Raw genomic sequence first — 6,034 nt, 5'->3', positions numbered from 1 at the left:
CAACTTGGAAACCCAGGTACTGTGTACTGGTCTGGCCCAGGTGAGATTTGGCCAGATTGGCGGTTATATGTACCTGTCAGCGCCAATCACAGACAGCTGTAAAATGGCTGAGATTTTCATCCCAAGTAGTCCTGTATCCATTGATGTTCTGGAGATATGCTTCCGCAAATGATCGGCATGGGGCTAACACACATGAGTCTCTGGAGTATGTCAGGGGCTCTGTGAAAACCAAACGGCAAGACAGTAAATTGAAAAAGGCCCTCAGGAGTGGAAAAAGGCAGTCTTAGGTTTTGCTTCTTCCTCCAGGTTTATCTGTTATCCCTTGGTGAGGGTAGAGATGTCTGTTTATCTCTAGAAGAGGTGCAAAAATATATTCAAAGTGCAAAACGTAGTCGCGCTCCTGGCAGTGAGGGGATACCGGTCAAGTTCTATAAAGTTAATAGTGAAATATGCCGGCCAATTTAAACAATATTGTTTAATGCAATATTGACATCAAAGTTCATAGCAAGTGAATGGTTAAGAGCGATTATCGTTCCAATTTATAAAAAAGGTTGCACAAAAAGCCCCTGCTCTGTATTGGCCAATATCCCTCCTGAACACTAGCTCCAACATTTTTGGGAAGTGTTTACTCATCAAATTGGAAGAGTGGGTTACAAATTGTTAGGATGGATTTCTAAACTCTGACTCGGTCGGGAAGAGGTTTTGGACGCCACCCTAATTTAGTGGAACAGGTTAACCTTCTGGACAAACCAACCCAATCTACGGCAGCTTGGAAGCCATTCAAGACTAAGGGGGTCATTCCGACCCTGGTGGTAGGGGGTTAACGGCACCGGTAAGGATGCTGGTGCCATTAACCCCCTACCACCACATTCCGAGGTCCCTTAGCGGGTCCCACCAGGAACGGCTTTTCTGACCAGCCGTCCTTAGCGGGACCCATTAAGGGACCTTGGAGCTAATAACGGGCCCACAATTTGCGGGCCCGTTATTAGCTCCTTCCCCATTCCCATTGAGCCTATGGGGGCTCAAATGGGAATGGGGAATGGCTTTCTGAATGGGGACCTACCGGGTCCTCCAAGGTTGGAATGACCCGGTAAGTTCCCATTCAGAGACACCGGACCCGGTTTTGGAGGCAGCCATGGTGCTAATGGCACCATGGCTGTCTCTAAACTCGGAATGACCCCCTAAATCTCAGGAGGGGTGAGAGTGATCGGAAGCCCACAAAGAGAACACAGAGTGAACCTCCACAGATTACTTTTAGACAGATTTATCACAAATACATTTATTATAGACCTTATAATCAAAACACAATTAAACCACAGTTATGGAGAAATGCTACCACACAGGATCATACACTATCTAACATATATACAATAATGCAATTATCCTAAGGCTGATGATGGGGGGGGAGAAAATAACCATGACCTGTAACAGCAAAGGGGTTAAATCAAAACAGATATCAATTTAGGCAATCCTGCATCAACAATATCTAACTTATGTAGCCCAGCCTTATGAAGAGAGGAGCCTAGCGCTCAAAGTACTGTTGTGCGTTAACAACACGCGGTCATGTGTAAATGAAAAAGTGGGTTCTCTTCTGAGGGCTGTAGATACTCAGGAGGGGGCTTGATGTGATAAAGAATAAGTTCCTATTCCTAGACGAAGGTCTACGATTGGGGATAGAGCACATTTTGGAGTTTGGGAATAGCTAGGGAGCTCAGGATATCCAAGCCAAGTTGAGTATCTTTTGAGGAAGACATGTGCGCAAAAATGAATGGATGTGTTAGGGGGCCACCAAGTTAGGAAATTATTCACCGACCCTCGATACAGTCTGGACCAAACTTTGGTAGTCTAGGCCACTTCACCTGTTGGTCATAACCCTGCAGTTTCTGGACGCTACGGCTCTCAGCGGCTGTGGTATTGTATGATTGTCCGTGACAGGATGTTTGCTTTTTCTCAGCCATTGAAGGAAGTAGAAGGTTTGTTCCGGTGCGGCTCGTCTCAGGACACGAAAGGCAAGAATTGCAGGCACTTTCAGTGATGGTCACCACAGCAGGGCAATGCAGGAACCGCAAATGTTTGTGGTGGAGTGCATTCTCCTAAATCGTGACACAGAGGAGCCAGAAACACAAGCTAGCAATTCCCAGAGTCTTGAGTCTTAATTCGGAAAGGCAGCGTAACTGTGTGATACCCTGCATTCGAGCTGGTCAGTTCACTGGATGGCCCAGGAAAACTTCCAAAGAGGCTCTTTGCAAGGGTATGTAGGAGAAGCTGAGAGTAGTTGTTCGCACTACTCCAAAGGGCTATAGTGCCCTTGCAGGCCTTCTTGGTACGATGAAGACACAAGGGTCCGATGGGACAACAGTGTGTCAGGGTGCCAAACCTTCCAAGTACGTCACTGGCGGTTCCTCGAGTCTGCTTTCTCTTTAGGATACTTGGCTCATTATGAGGTTTGGTATGAACCTCAGTAGATTGACCTGGAATGGATTCAGAGCCCCTTCTCTTATCCAAGATTCGGTCCATGCTCAAATCTCAGATAGCCAATGGAAGATCTGCTCTATTTCATGCATGTCAGGCATGGGTCAATCGGGGCCCACAGTGGTTCCAGTCATTCATGGCTACCAGACATACTGGTGCCAGTACTGTGGAGTGGGACCAGACAGTCCCAACCCTCTTCCCTGGCACTAGCACATTTCACATGCAGAAGCCTGCGAAAGTTGCAGTTTTCGCAGGAGGCTGCATGCCAAAATAAGGAATACCCAGGTCTCTCAACCGGGGAAAGGCAAAGGGACAAAATGGCCAAAAGACTCTGTAGCATGGCCATTTTTGGGGCACTGGCCACAGTCTTGGGCCAAACACGGTAAACACGGTGTGGTCCATAAAAACGAAGTAAAAATACTTTAAAAGTAAACTGTAGCCACCAGTTCATCCTAGGCACACTTATACAAACACCAAAAAATACTTAGAGGGTGGCTAGGGCCATAAAACAAAAGGACCCCTATGCGCAGTACTGTAAGGTACTTGGCACATAGATAAAATGTTACCAAGAAAAGGCCACAAAGTTGACGCATAAGGCAAACTTAGTTTTGCAGTACTGACAGCCTGAAGGACGTGTCCGTTTCCCCATAACAAATGAGTGAAAGCTCATAGGGGCGGAGCTGAAGTTTGTGTATGGGTCGTTATTTAAAGAAGAAAATTGTGGAGTGTGTAAATGATGCTAGAGAGACACAGGAAGTGTTGAAACCAATGAACAGGCAATTGAAGAGTATCTTATCTGGTCAATTTTCAAGGATCTAAGGAAACCATTTACAAGAGCACGATTTGGGTGCATTGAGTTGGGTGAGGTTCTAAGCAGGAGATCTGGCTGGGATTCGGAATCAAAATGCCCTATTTGTAAAGCTGGCTATGAATATTTTAGCACAGTTCTTATTCTTTTTTCCAGACTATTGCTACCAAAGTACCTGATATCTCTGTTTGTAGGTGGGGGCTTTGCACAGTACATGCCTGCTCTTTACAACCTGCTGAATGCAGCCTCGTGAGCTATTGCTTGTAATCTATCCCTATTTATCAGGAAAGCCTGGCGAACACGAGAAAGAGAAAAACTAGAAGGGCATGCAATCGCAGAAGAAAGTGATGTATAGCAGAATAGTCTGACTTATAAGCTCTATGGCTATCAAGTATCCTTCAGTTTTTAGAGAATTGTAATGAGTGCTGAATTGTGATATGCACGTGATTTTACCAATTATGTGATATTAATATGTATGTTATTTTACAAATTAATTGTTGACCTTTGCTTTTTAATGACTGGAAGTGTTTTTTATCTTTCTATGATGTATCTTTTATGGATCTTTTTATAATCTGCAATAAAGAAGAAATCTAAGGTCTCAAAAACAGCTAATCTATCCTGTTCAGAGGATATGGATCACATTGGGAGGTTAATTAAGACTTCTGAAATCAATATTGAATCTCCATATGTTGTCAGGCTTTGGCACACTGTCTATCACTGAAGACCATTTGTTGTGAGATCTCTCTTTTATTGCGATGTCAAGCATCTTTTTCATTTGTTCCTTGATTATTTATTTTCTCTCATGGAGCAGCTCGAAGGTTTTGAGGTACATCACCCTCCCTGGAATTGTCTGAATCTTGTGTAAAACTCCCTTTAACCATCCAGGCTTCATGGACAATACATTGGGTTGCCTTCCAATCAGTAGGATGGGGTCCATGGAGCAACCCAAGGGCATCACTTGAAAATGGATGGATAGGGGATTATTGACATAAGACAGCAGGAGTTTAGGAATGCTGTTTTCTTTCCAGGTGTTCAATTTGCTCACATGGTACAGCTGTGAAGGTTTTTGCCGATCCACCCGCTAAACTTTGAATGTAAGATGAGAGACCAACTATGTGGCCATGTAGGGCTGCGCTACCTGGCCAAGAGCTTGCTTTAAGTGGTGGGAAGTAAAACCATCACCTTGTCCCCACTTGCAAGGTACATCACTTGGCATCTTTGTTGCATGCCTTTTTGCCAGGCGTAGTTTTCTTGTAGTGAGTGTGGACCAGCCTCCATACTTTTTCCATATATTCCTGAGTATTTCTCACCATTGATTGCCTGCCATTTTGTCAGCTACCTGCTCCTTCCCTTTCTTCCTAAATAATATGTAACACATCGCAGGGATTTCGGCTTTACAACAAAAGCTCTATAAACAATGATTGTGTATTTCGGATGGTGAGCAGGGCAGTAGGAACTAGATCTTCACAGTTTCTCCAATCGTCAGCGACCAATTTTCACAGGATACGGTCATGGTTTGGCTAAATATTTGCACAAACCCATTGACTGTGGATGGTGTATCAGGGTTTGCGGAGTTTTTATATTCATAAGTGTCTTCATGTCTGCCATTCGTTTTGGCATAACAACTACCTTGATCCGTTAGGATTTGAGCTGTAAACCCACTGGTTTGAAATGCAGTAGGAGGACCCTGACGCTGTCTTTCCTGGTGCTACTCAAGGAAAGGCTTCAGGATACCAGATTACACAGTCGACAATTACCAAGATGTACTAGTTTCCAGATTACAAAGGGCATCAAGGGACCAACTGATTCTGAAGATGGGTTGGTAATGGGTGCAGTGAATCTCAGGGTACGTCATCCAGTATTGTCTTTTGACAGATCAGACAGCTGGCACAGAATTGCTTTACCTTAGCATACATGCCAGGCCAGTAGAATCTTCAGAGGAGAGTCTTCCTGGTCTTCTTTAATCCGAGTTACCCTTCTGGTAGATTACACTGGGACAGCTCCAATTCTTCCCTGCAGAACTGCTCGGGTACAAACAGTTGATGTTAGTTTGTCCCTCCACCCCTTGTAGTTGCATCAACTCGATACAGAAGTCCCCTTTTCTTAAAGAAATGCAGTGTCTTCAAAGTTTGGCTCCTAGCTTCTGACACTATGTTCTGGCAAGCTTGTTATAGAAGATGATCAATCTTTTTTGCTTCTGCAAATGCATGGAGGCCGGACCTGGGACGCTTTGGGATGGAGGTTTGATCATTCTGCGCATACTTAATCTCACATATTATTCATCTGCTTGCAGAATTTCCTCCAGTGTTTCCACCTCTTCTATTGTTTCACTGCTGTGCTGTGAATTGGCCAGGCCATACAATGTAAGATGTGCTCCCCAAGTTGAAGACAATTACCTTTACTTCTCTATTATAATTTCTGTTGACAACTCTCACACTGGCATCTAAGGATTGCTTGTAGGCCAAGTCGACTTGAGGGGAATTCTTCCAGAGGTCAACTCTGGTGCATCCACCTGCAAGCCAGTACGGACCAAGGATTAGCTCCTCAGTTGAATTGTAACTACTTTGTCCACAAATAAATCACATCATGTGACTTTGGACTTTTCTCTTGTGGGGACTCGGAATGTGCTGTATTATTGAGATGTTATGTAGATGGAGGTATCCATATGTGGGAACCAGCTGCATTACAGTATAGCAGACTCACAAAGTAAATTTTTCTGGGCTAACGTGTCACTATTTTTCATATATTTTACAT

This window comes from Ambystoma mexicanum, chromosome 12 (genome assembly GCF_040938575.1).
Source record: "Ambystoma mexicanum isolate Mex_15411 chromosome 12, UKY_AmexF1_1, whole genome shotgun sequence".
NCBI lineage: Eukaryota > Metazoa > Chordata > Amphibia > Caudata > Ambystomatidae > Ambystoma > Ambystoma mexicanum.
Note: the sequence above shows the minus strand (reverse complement) of the source record.